The sequence below is a fragment of the Pongo abelii genome, chromosome 8, assembly GCF_028885655.2.
Source record: "Pongo abelii isolate AG06213 chromosome 8, NHGRI_mPonAbe1-v2.0_pri, whole genome shotgun sequence".
Taxonomy (NCBI): domain Eukaryota; kingdom Metazoa; phylum Chordata; class Mammalia; order Primates; family Hominidae; genus Pongo; species Pongo abelii.
In genome coordinates, this window is record NC_071993.2 from 85,049,881 (window position 1) to 85,069,591 (window position 19,711).

General features: G+C 36.2%; 1 protein-coding gene across 2 annotated transcripts in view; it reads right to left on the reverse strand.

Moving 5' to 3' along the window:
• PHYHIPL (phytanoyl-CoA 2-hydroxylase interacting protein like) overlaps positions 1–19,711 on the reverse strand; it is an 83,758-nt gene that overhangs the window by 61,768 nt on the left and 2,279 nt on the right. The gene's annotated exons all lie outside the window — the stretch shown is intronic.

A 19,711-nucleotide genomic window follows, 5' to 3' on the forward strand; every position in this document is an offset into this window, starting at 1 on the left:
GCTCCCACCGTGAGCGACGCAGAAGACGGGTGATTTCTGCATTTCCATCTGAGGTACCGTGTTCATCTCACTAGGGAGTGCCAGACAGTGGGCGCAGGTCAGTGGGTGAGTGCACCCTGCGCCAGCCGAAGCAGGGGCGAGGCATTGCCTCACTCGGGAAGCGCAAGGGGTCAGGGAGTTCCCTTTCCAGGGGTGACAGACGGCACCTGGAAAATCGGGCCACTCCCACCCGAATACTGTGCTTTTCCGACGGGCTTAGGAAACAGTACACCAGTAGATTATAGCCCGCACCTGGCTCAGAGGGTCCTACGCACATGGAGTCTGGCTGATTGCTAGCACAGCAGTCTGAGATCAAACAGCAAGGCGGCAGCAAGGCTGAGGGAGGGGCACCCGCCATTGCCCCCACTCGCTTAGGTAAACAAAGCAGCCAGGAAGCTTGAACTGGGTGGAGCCCACCACAGCTCAAGGAGGCCTGCCTGCCTCTGTAGGCTCCACCTCTGGGGGCAGGGCACAGACAAACAAAAAGACAGCAGTAACCTCTGCAGACTTAAATGTCCCTGTCTGACAGCTTTGAGGAGAGCAGTGGTTCTCCCAGCACGCAGCTGGAGATCTGAGAACGGGCAGACTGCCTCCTCAAGTGGGTCCCTGACCCCTGACCCCCGAGCAGCCTAACTGGGAGGCACCCCCCAGCAGGGGCAGACTGACACCTCACACGGCCGGCCGGGTACTCCAACAGACCTGCAAGCTGAGGGTCCTGTCTGTTAGAAGGAAAACTAACAGAAAGGACATCCACACCAAAAACCCATCTGTACATCACCATCATCAAAGACCAAAAGTAGATAAAACCACAAAGACGGGGAAAAAACAGAGCAGAAAAACTGGAAACTCTAAAAAGCAGAGTGCCTCTCCTCCTCCAAAGGAACGCAGTTCCTCACCAGCAACGGAACAAAGCTGGACGGAGAATGACTTTGATGAGCTGAGAGAAGAAGGCTTCAGACGATCAAATTACTCCGAGCTACGGGAGGATATTCAAACCAAAGGCAAAGAAGTCAAAAACTTTGAAAAAAATTTAGAAGAATGTATAACTAGAATAACCAAATACAGAGAAGTGCTTAAAGGAGCTGATGGAGCTGAAGACCAAGGCTCGAGAACTACATGAAGAATGCAGAAGCCTCAGGAGCCGATGCGATCAGATGGAAGAAAGGGTATCAGCCATGGAAGAGTAAATGAATGAAATGAAGCGAGAAGGGAAGTTTAGAGAAAAAAGAATAAAAAGAAACGAGCAAAGCCTCCAAGAAATGTGGGACTATGTGAAAAGACCAAATCTACGTCTGATTGGTGTACCTGAAAGTGACGGGGAGAATGGAACCAAGTTGGAAAACACTCTGCAGGATATTATCCAGGAGAACTTCCCCAATGTAGCAAGGCAGGCCAACATTCAGATTCAGGAAATACAGAGAACGCCACAAAGATACTCCTCGAGAAGGGCAACTCCAAGACACATAATTGTCAGATTCACCAAAGTTGAAATGAAGGAAAAAATGTTAAGGGCAGCTAGAGAGAAAGGTCGGGTTACCCTCAAAGGGAAGCCCATCAGACTAACAGCAGATCTCTCGGCAGAAACCCTACAAGCCAGAAGAGAGTGGGGGCTAATATTCAACATTCTTAAAGAAAAGAATTTTCAACCCAGAATTTCATATCCAGCCAAACTAAGCTTCATAAGTGAAGGAGAAATAAAATCCTTTACAGACAAGCAAATGCTGAGAGATTTTGTCACCACCAGGCCTGCCCTAAAAGAGCTCCTGAAGGAAGCGCTAAACATGGAAAGGCACAACCGGTACCAGCCACTGCAAAATCGTGCCAAAATGTAAAGACCATCGAGACTAGGAAGAGACTTGCATCAACTAACGAGCAAAATAACCAGCTAACATCATAATGACAGGATCAAATTCACACATAACAATATTAACTTTAAATGTAAATGGACTAAATGCTCCAATTAAAAGACACAGACTGGCAAACTGGATAAAGACTCAAGACCCATCAGTGTGCTGTATTCAGGAAACCCATCTCACATGCAGAGACACACATAGGCTCAAAATAAAAGGATGGAGGAATATCTGCCAAGCAAATGGAAAACAAAAAAAGGCAGGGGTTGCAATCCTAGTCTCTGATAAAACAGACTTTAAACCAACAAAGATCAAAAGAGACAAAGAAGGCCATTACATAATGGTAAAGGGATCAATTCAACAAGAAGAGCTAACTATCCTAAATATATATGCACCCAATACAGGAGCACCCAGATTCATAAAGCAAGTCCTGAGTGACCTACGCAGAGACTTAGACTCCCACACATTAATAATGGGAGACTTTAACACCCCACTTTCAACATTAGACAGATCCACGAGACAGAAAGTCAACAAGGATACCCAGGAATTGAACTCAGCTCTGCACCAAGCAGACCTAATAGACATCTACAGAACTCTCCACCCCCAATCAACAGAATATACATTTTTTTCAGCACCACACCACACCTATTCCAAAATTGACGACATACTTGGAAGTAAAGCTCTCCTCAGTAAGTGTAAAAGAACAGAAATTATAACAAACTATCTCTCAGATCACAGTGCAATCAAGCTAGAACTCAGGATTAAGAATCTCACTCAAAACCACTTGACTACATGGAAACTGAACAACCTGCTCCTGAATGACTGCTGGGTACATAACGAAATGAAGGCAGAAATAAAGATGTTCTTTGAAACCAACGAGAACCAAGACACAACATACCAGAATCTCTGGGATGCATTCAAAGCAGTGTGTAGAGGGAAATTTATAGCACTAAATGCCCATAAGAGAAAGCAGGAAAGATCCAAAATGGACACCCTAACATCACAATTAAAAGAACTAGAAAAGCAAGAGCAAACACATTCAAAAGCTAGCAGAAGGCAAGAAATAACTAAAATCAGAGCAGAACTGAAGGAAATAGAGACACAAAAAACCCTTCAAAAAATCAATGAATCCAGGAGCTGGTTTTTTGAAAGGATCAACAAAATTGATAGACCGCTAGCAAGATTAATAAAGAAAAAAAGAGAGAAGAATCAAATAGATGCAATAAAAAATGATAAAGGGGATATCCCCACTGATCCCACAGAAATACAAACTACCATCAGAGAATACTACAAACACCTCTACGCAAATAAACTAGAAAATCTAGAAGAAATGGATAAATTCCTCAACAGATACACCCTCCCAAGACTAAACCAGGAAGAAGTTGAATCTCTGAATAGACCAATAACAGGAGCTGAAATTGTGGCAATAATCAATAGCTTACCAACCAAAAAAAGTCCAGGACCAGAAAGGTTCACAGCCGAATTCTACCAGAGGTACAAGGAGGAGCTGGTACCATTCCTTCTGAAACTATTCCAATCAATAGAAAAAGAGGGAATCCTCCCTAACTCATTTTATGAGGCCAGCATCATCCTGATACCAAAGCCGGGCAGAGACACAACCAAAAAAGAGAATTTTAGACCAATATCCTTGATGAACATTGATGCAAAAATCCTCAATAAAATACTGGCAAACAGAATCCAGCAGCACATCCAAAAGCTTATCCACCGTGATCAAGTGGGCTTCATCCCTGGGATGCAAGGCTGGTTCAATATACGCAAATCAATAAATGTAATCCAGCATATAACAGAACCAAAGACAAAAACCACATGATTATCTCAATAGATGCAGAAAAGGCCTTTGACAAAATTCAACAACTCTTCATGCTAAAAACTCTCAATAAATTAGGTATTGATGGGACGTATCTCAAAATAATAAGAACTATCTATGACAAACCCACAGCTAATATCATACTGAATGGGCAAAAACTGGAAGCATTCCCTTTGAAAACTGGCACAAGACAGGGATGCCATCTCTCACCACTTCTATTCAACATAGTGTTGGAAGTTCTGGCCAGGGCAATTAGGCAGGAGAAGGAAATCAAGGGTATTCAATTAGGAAAAGAGGAAGTCAAATTGTCCCTGTTTGCAGATGACATGATTGTATATCTAAAAAACCCCATTATCTCAGCCCAAAATCTCCTTCAGCTGATAAGCAACTTCAGCAAAGTCTCAGGATACAAAATCAATGTACAAAAATCACAAGCATAATTATACACCAATAACAGACAAACAGAGAGCCAAATCATGAGTGAACTCCCATTCACAATTGCTTCAAAGAGAATAAAATACCTAGGAATCCAACACACAAGGGATGTGAAGGACCTCTTCAAGGAGAACTACAAACCACTGCTCAAGGAAATAAAAGAGGATACAAACAAATGGAAGAACATTCCATGCTCATGGGTAGGAAGAATCAATATTGTGAAAATGGCCATACTGCCCAAGGTAATTTACAGATTCAATGCCATCCCCATCAAGCTACCAATGACTTTCTTCACAGAATTGGAAAAAACTACTTTAAAGTTCATATGGAACCAAAAAAGAGCCCGCATCGCCAAGTCAATCCTAAGTCAAAAGAACAAGGCTGGAGGCATCACACTACCTGACTTCAAACTATACTACAAGGCTACAGTAACCAAAACAGCATGGTACTGGTACCAAAACAGAGATATAGATCAATGGAACAGAACAGAGCCCTCAGAAATAACGCCACATATCTACAACTATCTGATCTTTGACAAACCTGAGAAAAACAAGAAATGGGGAAAGGATTCCCTATTTAATAAATGGTGCTGGGAAAACTGGCTAGCCATATGGAGAAAGCTGAAACTGGATCCCTTCCTTACACCTTATACAAAAATCAATTCAAGATGGATTAAAGACTTAAACGTAAGACCTAAAACCATAAAAACCCTAGAAGAAAACCTAGGCATTACCATTCAGGACATAGGCATGGGCAAGGACTTCATGTCTAAAACACCAAAAGCAATGGCAACAAAAGCCAAAATTGACAAATGGGATCTAATTAAACTAAAGAGCTTCTGCACAGCAAAAGAAACTACCATCAGAGTGAACGGGCAACCTACAAAATGGGAGAAAATTTTCGCAACCTACTCATCTGACAAAGGGCTAATATCCAGAATCTACAAGGAACTCAAACAAATTCACAAGAAAAAAACAAACAACCCCATCAAAAAGTGGGCGAAGGACATGAACAGACACTTCTCAAAAGAAGATATTTATGCAGCCAACAGACACATGAAAAAATGCTCACCATCACTGGCCATCAGAGAAATGCAAATCAAAACCACAATGAGATACCATCTCACACCAGTTAGAATGGCGATCATTAAAAAGTCAGGAAACAACAGGTGCTGGAGAGGATGTGGAGAAATAGGAACACTTTTACACTGTTGGTGGGACTGTAAACTACTTCAACCCTTGTGGAAGTCAGTGTGGCGATTCCTCAGGGATCTAGAACTAGAAATTCCATTTGACCCAGCCATCCCATTACTGGGTATATACCCAAAGGACTATAAATCATGCTGCTATAAATACACATGCACACGTATGTTTATTGCGGCATTATTCACAATAGCAAAGACTTGGAACCGACCCAAATGTCCAACAATGATAGACTGGATTAAGAAAATGTGGCACATATACACCATGGAATACTATGCAGCCATAAAAAATGATGAGTTCATGTCCTTTGTAGGGACATGGATGAAATTGGAAATCATCATTCTCAGTAAACTATTGCAGGAACAAAAAACCAAATACTGCATATTCTCACTCATAGGTGGGAATTGAACAATGAGAACACATGGACACAGGAAGGGGAACATCACACTTCGGGGACTGTTGTGGGGTGGTGGTAGGGGGGAGGGATAGCATTGGGAGATATACCTAATTCTAGATGACGAGTTAGTGGGTGCAGCGCACCAGCATGGCACATGTATACATATGTAACTAACCTGCACATTGCACACATGTACCATAAAACCTAAAGTATAATAATACTAATAATAATAATAATAAAAAGAGTTTACTATGAAATTTGCATATTTCTTCTCTAACTGTAGTTGTGATAAAGTTATTCTTGTTTGGGATACAGTTATCCTTTTTCCAGTATAGGAAATGAAATAATTATCTCTAAAACTAGAAATGAAACTGGCTGAAAACAGGAAATAACAAACAAATTTAAAATGGATATATTGTTACTTATTTGACTCAAGATATATTAAGTTTTACTATTAATTAGTACCTGTTGAGTTTTCAGCATATATTGACCACAGCGGCAACTATGTTCAAAATGCAATAAATATGCTGGAAGCTCTCAGGAATAGTCACTCAAGGCTAAAATATAATGATAGTCATCTATCATTAAGACTTACATTGTAGTGATAAAAACTGACAAATTTTCATTGGGTTTTTTATAACAAAGTTTGGCAAAATAGTGATATGGTTGCTGACAAATTCCATAATTTTGCAGTAAAACATACAGTGACTGAAGTTATTGCAAATCTAATGATTAAAATGTAATCAGAATAAAGTTATCACCTATGAACAAAAGCATACACAATTAGAGAAAACCTTATCAAATCTTGCATTATTGATACTGCAACAAATGTTAAATGAGTGAGCTGCTGTCAAAAAACTGAAACAAAATATTGGTACATATCTGAAAATGTAATACAAAAAATATTCATCACATATACCTAGATAATTCAAATGTTGAGATTATGTAAGATCTTTCCAATTTAACTCAAAGAGAATATATATGGATCAGATCTCTACATTTGCTTTTGCACAAGTTTTCTAACTAGGTAAATTCAGAAATCGTAATACAATACATAATGGAGAAGAAAATGTTAATGTCTAAATCAGTTTTTAACACACCATTAACTAAACTGTCAGAAATGTTGAGACAACTATATTGAGGAAAATAGATAACATAAAAAATCACAGGAATGGTAGCTCCTGTAAAAGTTGTTGCCAGATTTCATCAAGTAGTAATTATACACTAATAAGGATTAGATATTTAGATATTTAAAAAATAGTTTTGGATAATCACATTTAAACTATCCTTTACACCGAAGTTGTTGGGGATTTTTTCTGAGCTAATTGTAAGGTTAAGAACAGAAGATTTCAAAGTTCATTTTTCATACCAAACTTAGCTGGGTGTCCTGAATCAAGGTATAAATATTCTTCGAATAACAAGCAACACTTTCTAAATGTAATTTTTAAAAACTCTGATAAGTATCTTTCAAATATAAGTAACTAGGGAAAACCAATTTGATTATCTAGCTCTTTAATAAGCTGAAGAAATTCAGTTTGACAATACAGTCACAATATTACCAAGCTTATAATGCAAATAAATTTTCAGAAATGAAATTGATTCTTACAGTTAAGATTCATCATGCAAGGAAAATAAATCAACTGTTCTGAAATTTTAACAGAATCAGCAGAAAAGTATGAGTTTTAAAAATGTTATCAATAAATATCTCAGAATGATACAAGATCCAGAATTTTATCATCAAACAATGAAAAAATGAAATGACGAATGAATCAATTCTGTCACTTACCCTCAAATGAAACATTTATTCTTTCATTATTCTACTTTGACAAAAATCTTAGTATTTCTCTTTTTGGTCTTGATCAGTTTATTTGAAGAATATCCTGAAAAGGCCAAATGACTTAAAAACATTACAATTTGCCACTACTTATTTGTATGAACCAGAATTTTCTACATATAATGCAATAAAAATAAGATACAGAAATATAGTGGATGCTGAAGCTGATATAAAATAGCAACTTTCAAGCATAGCTGCTAATTTAAATTCCCACTATACCACTGATTGACTATTTGAAAAATGCTGTACATATGAAATTATAGGACAATTACACAATAAAATGCTACTTTTACTTATTACACAATGTTATATAATAAAACAAATGTTCTCCACAAATTCGAAAGTTTGAAATCTAAGATAATAAATCCAAAATCCTAATCATGGCATAACCTCGCTAGCTGCAACTAGCTTTCAACTTAATTTTCCACCAGGCACACTTCTTTCCTCCAGCAATACCAAATGCTATGCATTCCCAGAATACATGATTTTAAGCCTTTGTTTATTCTCTTATCTCAGCCAGAAATGCCCCTCTCCTACTTCTTCTTCTGGCAAATTTTTATTTTACTTTTAACCCTCAATAAAATGTTGCTCCTTAGACTCAAGATAGAATTAACCACTTTCTCTTCTATACTCCATTATAGTATTTATCAAATATTATTATAATTATCTACTTAAATACATTGATTCTCAAAATAAATTGTCTTCCTAAATCCTTTGAACCCAGAATCCAAGTTATATCCATTTTTGTGTCCTTTTTTCCTGTTCTTAATTCAGAACCTAAAGTTGGAATGCATGTAAAAATAAATAATAAAAATAGTAAGTAGAACAAAAGAAAACAAAGTAGACTCTTAACTGGCTAAGGGAAGTTCCTATAAATTAATCATTGAACAAGAATAGAATGGCATGGTCCTCTAGCTGGTGGTACTTAAAAATGTGATCTACCCCCAAGCAATAGTCTACAAACTATCAATCTGTGATGAAATTAAATATAAAAATTAGGATTAAGCATTTAGAAACTTTTAAAGGAATTTAACAGTGAATTTTACTTCTGTTGAATTCATTTGTATCATTTTAATTTCATTTTTCTAGAAATTCTTTTTTAATGTTCTTAATAAGTTTCAGACTGTAACAGATTGGAAATTAAAAAAGAAAAATAAGAGGGTCCTTTACAGACAGCTTGAGATAGACTATGGAAGACAGAAAGATGAGTATGATCTTGACTCTTTTTTAAGGAGAGTTTGGTTTCAAAGGAAGAATACGATATTTACATAAATTTTTAATATGCATCAATATAATTATACATATTTCTCAAAGTTCACACTACCTTTGACACTTTTTAAAACGTATCTATTGATAGAATTATAAGTGTACCTGGAAACACATGTGCATATGTAACATTTCTTTCTAAACTTATTTACATGAGGCTAGATTTCAAGTTAAAACTAGGGCCAGTCAGTGTGCTGTATTCAGGAAACCCATCTCACGTGCAGAAACACACATAGGCTCAAAATAAAGGGATGGAGCAAGATCTACCAAGCAAATGGAAAACAAAAAAAGGCAGGGGTTGCAATCCTAGTCTCGGATAAAACAGACTTTAAACCAACAAAGAACAAAAGAGAAAAAGAAGGCCATTACATAATGGTAAAGGGATCAATTCAACAAGAAGAACTAACTATCCTAAATATATATGCACCCAATACAGGAGCATCCAGATTCATAAAGCAAGTCCTGAGTGACCTATAAAGAGACTTAGACTCCCACACAATAATAATGGGAGACTTTAACACCCCACTGTCAACATTAGACAGATCAACAAGACAGAAAGTTAACAAGGATATCCAGGAATTCAACTCAGCTCTGCACCAAGCGGACCTAATAGACATCTACAGAACTCTCCACCCCAAATCAACAGAATACACATTTTTTTCAGCACCATACCACACCTATTCCAAAATTGACCACATACTTGGAAGTAAAGCTCTCCTCAGCAAATGTAAAAGGACACAAATTATAACAAACTATCTCTCAGATCACAGTGCAATCAAGCTAGAACTCAGGATTAAGAATCTCACTCAAAACCGCTCAACTACATGGAAACTGAACAACCTGCTCCTGAATGACTGCTGGGTACATAATGAAATGAAGGCAGAAATAAAGATGTTCTTTGAAACCAACGAGAACCAAGACACAACATACCAGAATCTCTGGGACGCATTCAAAGCAGTGTGTAGAGGGAAATTTATAACACTAAATGCCCACAAGAGAAAGCAGGAAAGATCCAAAATTGACACCCTAACATGACAATTAAAAGAACTAGAAAAGCAAGAGCAAACACATTCAAAAGCTAGCAGAAGGCAAGAAATAACTAAAATCAGAGCAGAACTGAAGGAAATAGAGACACAAAAAACCCTTCAAAAAATCAATGAATCCAGGAGCTGGTTTTTTGAAAAGATCAACAAAATGGATAGACCGCTAGCAAGACTAATAAAGAAGAAAAGAGAGAAGAATCAAATAGACGCAATAAAAAATGACAAAGGGGATATCACCGCCGATCCCACAGAAATACAAACTACCATCAGAGAATACTATAAATACCTCTACGCAAATAAACTCGAAAATCTAGAAGAAATGGATAAATTCCTCAACACATACACCCTCCCAAGACTAAACCAGGAAGAAGTTGAATCTCTGAATAGACCAATAACAGGCTCTGAAATTGAGGCAATAATTAATAGCTTACCAACCAAAAAATGTCCAGGACCAGATGGGTTCACAGCCGAATTCTACCAGAGGTACAAGGAAGAGCTGGTACCATTCCTTCTGAAACTATTCCAATCAATAGAAAAAGAGGGAATCCTCCCTAACTCATTTTATGAGGCCAGCATCATCCTGATACCAAGGCCTGGCAGAGACACAACAAAAAAAGAGAATTTTAGACCAATATCCTTGATGAACATTGATGCAAAAATCCTCAATAAAATACTGGCAAACCGAATCCAGCAACACATCAAAAAGCTTATCCACCGTGATCAAGTGGGCTTCATCCCTGGGATGCAAGGCTGGTTCAATATACGAAAATCAATAAACGTAATCCAGCATATAAACAGAACCAAAGACAAAAACCACATGATTGTCTCAATAGATGCAGAAAAGGCCTTTGAGAAAATTCAACAACACTTCATGCTAAAAACTCTCAATAAATTAGGTATTGATGGGACGTATCTCAAAATAATAAGAGCTATCTATGACAAACCCACAGCCAATATCATACTGAATGGACAAAAACTGGAAGCATTCCCTTTGAAAACTGGCACAAGACAGGGATGCCCTCTCTCACCACTCCTATTCAACATAGTGTTGGAAGTTCTGGCCACGGCAATCAGGCAGGAGAAGGAAATAAAGGGCATTCAATTAGGAAAAGAGGAAGTCAAATTGTCCCTGTTTGCAGATGACATGATTGTATATCTAGAACACCCCATCGTCTCAGGCCAAAATCTCCTTAAGCTGATAAGCAACTTCAGCAAAGTCTCAGGATACAAAATCAATATGCAAAAATCACAAGCATTCTTACACACAAATAACAGACAAACAGAGAGCCAAATCATGAGTGAACTCCATTCACAACTGCTGCTAAGAGAATAAAATACCTAGGAATCCAACTTACAAGGGATGTGAAGGACCTCTTCAAGGAGAACTACAAACCACTGCTCATCGAAATAAGAGAGGACACAAACAAATGGAAAAACATTCCATGCTCATGGATAGGAAGAATCAATATCGTGAAAATGGCCATACTGCCCAAGGTAATTTATAGATTCAATGCCATCCCCATCAAGCTACCAATGACTTTCTTCACAGAATTGGAAAAAACTACTTTAAAGTTCATATGGAACCAAAAAGGAGCCTGCATTGCCAAGACAATCCTAAGCCAAAAGAACAAAGCTGGAGGCATCACGCTACCTGACTTCAAACTATACTACAAGGCTACAGTAACCAAAACAGCATGGTACTGGCACCAAAACAGAGATATAGACCAATGGAACAGAACAGAGCCCTCAGAAATAATACCACATATCTACAACTATCTGATCTTTGACAAACCTGACAAAAACAAGAAATGGGGAAAGGATTCCCTATTTAATAAATGGCGCTGGGAAAACTGGCTAGCCATATGGAGAAAGCTGAAACTGGATCCCTTCCTTACACTTTATACAAAAATTAATTCAAGATGGATTAAAGACTTAAATGTTAGACCTAAAACCATAAAAACCCTAGAAGAAAACCCAGGCAATAGCATTCAGGACATAGGCATGGGCAAGGACTTCATGTCTAAAACACCAAAAGCAATGGCAACAAAAGCCAAAATTGACAAATGGGATCTAATTAAACTAAAGAGCTTCTGCACAGCAAAAGAAACTATCATCAGAGTGAACAGGCAACCTACAGAATGGGAGAAAATTTTCACAATCTACTCATGTGACAAAGGGCTAATATCCAGAATCTACAATGAACTCAAACAAATTTACAAGAAAAAAACAAGCAACCCTATCAAAAAGTGGGCGAAGGATATGAACAGACACTTCTCAAAAGAAGACATTTATGCAGCCAACAGACACATGAAAAAATGCTCACCATCACTGGCCATCAGAGAAATGCAAATCAAAACCACAATGAGATACCATCTCACATCAGTTAGAATGGCGATCATTAAAAAGTCAGGAAACAACAGGTGTTGGAGAGGATGTGGAGAAATAGGAACACTTTTACACTGTTGGTGGGACTGTAAACTAGTTCAACCATTGTGGAAGTCGGTGTGGCGATTCCTCAGGGATCTAGAATTAGAAATACCATTTGACCCAGCCATCCCATTACTGGGTATATACCCAAATGATTATAAATCATGCTGCTATAAAGACACATGCACACGTATGTTTATTGCGGCACTATTCACAATAGCAAAGACTTGGAACCAACCCAAATGTCCAACAATGATAGAATGGATTAACAAAATGTGGCACATATACACCATGGAATACTATGCAGCCATAAAAAATGATGAGTTCATGTCCTTTGTAGGAACATGGATGAAGCTGGAAACCATCATTCTCAGGAAACTATCGCAAGGACAAAAAACCAAACACCGCATGTTCTCACTCATAAGTGAGAATTGAACAATGAGAACACATGGACACAGGAAGGGGAACATCACACACCGGGGACTGTTGTGGGGTGGGGGTAGGGGGGAGGGATAGCATTTGGAAATATACCTAATGCTAAATGACGAGTTAATGGGTGCAGCACCCCAATATGGCACATGTATACATATGTAACAAACCTGTACGTTGTGCACATGTACCCTAAAACTTAAAGTATAATAATATTAAAAAAAACCCAAAAAACAAAAAACTAGGGCCTGTTTCTGTCACTGCCTATCCGACACAATGGTATAGGGGGCCACCCATCTTTGACTGACTCCATACAGAACTAACTTACTGCCTGATAACATTATTCAACTCTCTATGTCTCTCTGCCTGACTCGCCTAATCGCAAAACCCTGGAAATATATAAAAGTAAGATGAGTACACAGTTTTTTCCCAAAAACTCTATTTGCAATATTTTTATTCCTATCAAGAGAGACTAACTCATGTCTGAATCTTTTGCACTAGATGTTGGCAAACTTTTTCTATAAAGGTCTAGACAATAAGTATTTTAAGATTTGTGGGCTATGTGGTCTGTTATAGCTACTCAGCCTTGTTGTTGTAGCAAGAAAGTAGGCATAGACAGTATGTAAACAAATGAGTATGGCTGTATTGCAATAAAATTTTACTTACAAAAACAGGTAGCAGGCTTATGGATTTTGCCCAGGGACCATAACATGCATGCCCCTGTTCTGCATCACAGATATAACTCTAAAATGCAGCCATTAAGGACCTATTGCACAGTAGATAATCAAAAGTTACACAATTATTGTTGGCATTTATCATCAGCTTTTAAAATGGTAAAGACTGAGAGATTCACCAATATTCAAATTCATGGAAGATGAGACACTATTTCTCAAAAAAATCAGAGTATACTGAAAAATCTTTTATGCCTTGTTTTTATTGGCATATGTCTAAGGAAACTATAAGCCTTTCATACTATTATTAGATAGCAACATTCCCACAGGCTATAGAAAACAAAAATACAGATCTATTTACACTAGTTGCCACAACCACTACAACAAATGGTGTATATGCACAATCCCCACGGAGCTGCCCCTTTTAAATGAGCCACAACATGGCTCAAATAGTCATAATATAACAAACAAAACTAACGACAATTCCAAGTATGACTTTCTTGGTTCAACTCACATCTGTTGAGCATCTTCAAAATACAGGGCTCTTAGTTACATTTGTAACAAACCTGGTTGTAGATTTATTTCATCTTTGTTGTTTAAAGTTGGATGTGACCACCCCTTTCCCTCAAAGGGTGAGATACAAAGCACATTAAAAGTCACTGTAAAACTGAAGTTAAATCCTAACCTTTCCCTTTTCACTTAATTTCCAGTCTCCCTAGTGAAATATATGTTTCTATGAGCAATTCTCCCCATTCTAGAACTCTTTTCCCCAGAACACAAGAATTGCTGACCTTTTAAGTTTCTAAGGGTTCTCTTAATGTTAGATTTGAAACATCTTCATATAACTCAAAAATTCTTTTTGCTTTATACTAATCTCTCAAAAATGTCTCCTAAGATTCAACAATATCTTTATGGAGATAGCTCAAAAATCACTATTTCACAATCCTCTCTAAACGATTAAGTGGTTAGTTTTATATTGTACTGATTCTCACAGTATTATCATCAGACCTTGTGTAGCCTTTGAGGAGTGAGAATAAAGAAAAAAAAAGCCTTAAAAGAATATCAGTGGGTAATCTCATGGGGAAACACACTGAAACAATAATGACAAAGCAGTATATAATATTATTCCAGTAAAACAATATCTATGAGAGAGATATGCCCCTAGAAAAGTGCTTAGGACATATTTGGATATTCACCAGCTCCTAAAATCTGAGATGTAAAAAATTAATGTCATCAGGATGTTTAAAAATTATTTTCTTTCTCTTTTTCTCCTTTCCTGTCAATGATTCTTCAGATTTCCCAGACTTAAAATCCTGAAGTTACTCCTGATCACTTTCCATGTTGCCTGAAATTTCAATCAATCATGAATTCCTCATGATTCTTTTTTGGTTTCTTATATACCATTTCCAGTCACTACCCTTAACATATACAGAATATGCTGAAGCTTTCTACCTATTTTTTTCTGCTCAGACTGTACTATTCTTCTATACATTTAAGTCGTCTCCAAACACTGATTTTACTTCTCAAATGTATGTATATAAAATATAGCGTGCTCAAAGGACGGTTTAACTACTGTCCCAGCACTTTGGAAAGCCGAGGCGGGCAGATCACGAGGTCGGGAGTTCGAGACCAGCCTGGCCAACATGGTGAAACCCCGTCTCTACTAAAAACACAAAAATTAGCCAGGCGTGGTGGCGGGTGCCTGTAATCCTAGCTACTTGGGAGGCTGAGGCAGCAGAGTTGCGTGAAACCAGAAGGCAGAGGTTGCAGTGAGCCGAGACTGCGCCACTGCATTCCAGCCTGGGTGAAAGAGGGAACCTCCATCTCAATAATGATAATGACAATAATGAAATATTTTTAAGTTTAAAAAGGAGGTATAAGTTTTATAGTAAAAATAGAATTTAAATAATTAATAAAGGATAAAAAGATTCACATACAGAAATATAACAGAAATGGAAAATAAATTCAAGAAGGAGGCACATTCTACAAGGCAAAACTTATATTATGCATCTACTAAAGAAAGGCAGAGAAGGAAAACCAGAAAGTAGAAGGATTTATGCTTGCTGCAATGAGTGACATAGCTGCTGTTATTATCGAGGCCCGGGATGAAATATAAAAGTAATCAGGAAAGTATACTCACATAAGTTAGAGGAAAAAGCAAGATTGGGCCTAATTGAGGAAGAAATATCAGTAGAGATAAAACCAAGTAATTTGAATGTTGTCTAAATAGCATTCTACAGAGAGTGAATTTCTGACCGGGCCTACCTAGGCAACAAAGTAAGTTGCCAGTGTTAAACTTACAACACATCAGTCATTCTACCACTGGAGGGAGTCTGGTCACATAGCCTTTCATGTAACTTTCGCTCTAGTAACTTCCTGGTCTTCCCTGGGAATGAATTAGAACCCTACTAAGAATATGAATTGGTTTAATACAATCTGATGATTTCCAATTTTTTTGTTTCTTTTAGTTTTTATTTTATTTTTGTTTTGTTTCATACTCACTAATAGCTCTATAGTCATATTTGGGCCAAAGAAATTAATCTATACGCTACGTGTCCTAGTACATGTCTATCCTTGGAAAAAGTTAATAAAGAAAAACATTGTAAATTAAGAACAGAGAAGGGCTCTAAGGTAAATACCTAAACAAAGCAACCATCAAGGTTACAAGGCACATGAAAAATAGCAAATGGCAGATTTGAACTAGAAACTGAAAACAATTTTTAGGGCTAAGCTGATAAAGATATTACTGATAGGATCGTAAAAGAGAAGTAAAAGATAAGAGTACTATAACTGTGATTTCAAAATTTACTATTCTTTAAAATTCAGAATTTACAGATTCTAGTAATTACTCATGAAGTTGAAGTGATTTCCTATAACATGTAACTGAAATTAAGAAAAATGACAAGGCCCTAGACACTGGTAAAAAAGAAATTTTAAAAAGCAGTGGTTCAATTCAAGAAGTTATGTGGACAATATTACATTCAGAATAATAATTATTACTGTCTATTTTGTATTAATATCAAGACTGGTAAATTCTATGAAAGTAATACTTTACTTATTTAAACCATCCTGCAGGATTGGTATTATACCCACTTTACATAAGAAAGCTTGAGGCTAAAACAAGTTAAGTAATTTAACGTTACACGGCTTTCAAGAGCCAATATTCTAACAAGGGTGGTCTGATCTAAAATGGTATTATCACTATGCTATACTGCATGTCACTGAGACTGAGTAATGACTACCTTACATTCTTGTAATAAAGACTATTAAAGGTAACAGTCATGGGTACTCCTCTTAGATGTCTGCTTCAGAAAATGCCATTACGGATTCTCTAATATCACTATGCTACTAAGCATTTGTTACTTTTTATTTCCAAAGTTAAAATTTGTTTAATTCACATGCCAATAAGTGAGGTCTTAATTGACTTATAATTTAAATAAATTTGATAAACTCAACATTCAAAGAAATTTATCTTTTTAAATATGTAAAAGAGATAAAATTTTTTTCCTCCATTTTTTCCACATAAGTATTGTTAGAGACAAAGACAAGGAAATCTGTTAGCTTCTGTGTAATTTCTTTCCAATGTGTTTCCTTGCTGACTACATCATAAACCCTATGGTTTATACCGTATCTGGGCAGTCATAAAGTGCCCTACTCATGAAAACAATATTTGTTAAAGCCACGAAGCCTTGAGGGTAGATTTAAATGTTTTAAAACAAATTAATTATGTATTTTCTTCCTTACTATAACAAAGCTGGAGGCAGCTTAGATACATGTAAGACAACATGTAGATAAATCTTTCCTGTTCAACAAGGAAGAAAAAGTATATATATATATACATATATATATATTTTTTCTATATATATATTTTTCTATATATATTATATATATAGAAAAAATATATTTTCTATATATATATTATATATGTGTATGTGTGTGTGTGTATATATATATGATTAAAAGACAAAAAGCACAAGTAATATAAAATTCTGTGTGTGGGGTGGGAGCTGTTTTGTCTTGTCACAGGTCAGTGAAAGTCTGAAGTATCTATCAAACTGTAAATGGGCTCCCACATTATTGTTTCCAAACAAGAAATTTTCTCTTTCATTTTATTTGAAAAGTCATAATAAAAGTACATCATGTATGCAATTTGAGTGCAGCACAGCAGAGATGGAGAAACAAAAATACTCTTCTACTATAGAAACCTCTAGATTTACAGTATATTTTCAGAGTAATACCTGGGCAAGGACCAGGTCCTGGCAAACAAAGTACACATGCCTAGGAAAGACAATCCATGAGGTAGTGTGTGTGTGTGTGTGTGTGTGTGTGTGTGTATAACTGTCTTGCTTAATTGAAAAGCCAATTATATGAACATGTGGACTCTAACCCATATTCTTCAGAAACTATTAAATATTTTTAGAAACTATGAAAAAAATTGAATTATTGTTTATAATGTAATCATCAATTCATAGGAAAATAGGCAAGTAACAGACAAAAACAAAAACAAAAAAAACCCAATGAAACATAAGAGAGATATACAGTTATGTTCGCCAGCAGGCATAACTCTTGGTTGATACAATATGAAAACACTATAAAATTAAAAATATCTCTGGAGAACATAACTATACTTTCCCCTATTCTATTTTATTCCACTTCCAGGGAATTAATGTTTCTCTCATTTTTTTTCATCACCAAATTAACAGTAGATTAAAATAAAGTGAGAAAAGAGCAAGCAAAACAAGTGCATTCTATCATAAATTATGAAATATAGCTCTTATTAGGTACTTAAACACATAAATAGATCTTCTATCCCATATTCTGCCGCATCCTTTTCTATGTTACATAGTTACAGAAGTAAAATAATGAGACTTGAGTGGAAAGAAAGTGAAAGGAGGGAAGCAAAATAATGAGACTTGAGTGGAAAGAAAGTGAAAGGAGGGAAGCAAAGAGAGTAAAAAGCATCTAGCTGAAAATTTCTCAATACAAAATGATGCTAAATAAGGTCTATTTGACAAATTTAATGCAACATTTCATACGCTGTTCTATTAAAAACAGACAACATTATTCCCCCTAAATTATTCCTTTGAAGCCAAGTTAATATTTTTGGAATTGACATGTAAGATAGGATAACAAAATAAGTTAAGCATTTAACAACATCTCTAAACAAAGTATTTCCAAATTTTATACATCTTCTAGTAGAAGAGTTAGCTCTTTGTATTTGTTGGTGTACGCTATTTTATAAAATAAAACCCTATTTAATTAGTCTATGTAACTTACTTGGAAGTCCGCAAATAGTAATTTTCACAGATGTTACTTAGTGCCAGCACTCTCCCCAAAATTAAATGTTACATAATTTGTTCATTTTGTGGGATTCCTAATTTGAAAAGAAACAACTAAGAAATAATACCAGAATAAAATAGCTACTCCTCTAGGAGATCACAGTAAATACAGCATTAATTTTTGCACTCTAACTCTGTGAACTTCATTAAAAAGTTTAAATTTTCCCCAATATCTTTGAAACACGTGGTAAATGCAGTTTTAAGTATTGAGATTACTGGGTTCTGAAGAGCAACAATGAATGCCTAGTTCCATTGAGTTAAAAGAATGAGCTTTTGCTTTATCATTGCAATAAATAAAAATGAAGTCTACTTTTATTAGTCTTGTGTTTCTCTCAAACCTATCTAAGAAAATGAAAATATTTACAATTTGCAATGGTTACACGACAAAAAGTCATTTCATAAAAGTCTAAACTAAAATCCAAATGACTTCCTATGTGTTATTAAAAATAATCTTTACAGTCTATAATCATGCAAGCTTACATATGGAATACCAAAATGATAAATGTTTTTAGATACCATAAATATGTGCAGTTACTACCATGGTGACTAAAACAGTCTAAGAATAAAGGAAATACAAGCTGCCTTTGCAAGTGTATTTATTTATTCATATACTACACCTGTATCAGAAATTAAAGTGGTTTTGGTTTCAAAAAGTTTGAATTCTGGTTTCAAAATTATTAAATATAAATTTATATTAATAAATATAAAATGTATTAATAAACAAATTCTGTGCTCGCTTGATATAAACGTGCTGAATAGCAATGCCTAACCAAGCGATTACCATTCAAATGACTTTGGAAACAAGACCTCTGCTCCCTATTTGGATTAGGCTGATAAATTTTATGACCTTACTGTGAGCATATTAGTATCTGTACATAACTTTGGTTATAGAAATGTTTTACAATCATTACTTCTATATACAGTTAAACATTAATTTCATTTACTTACAAC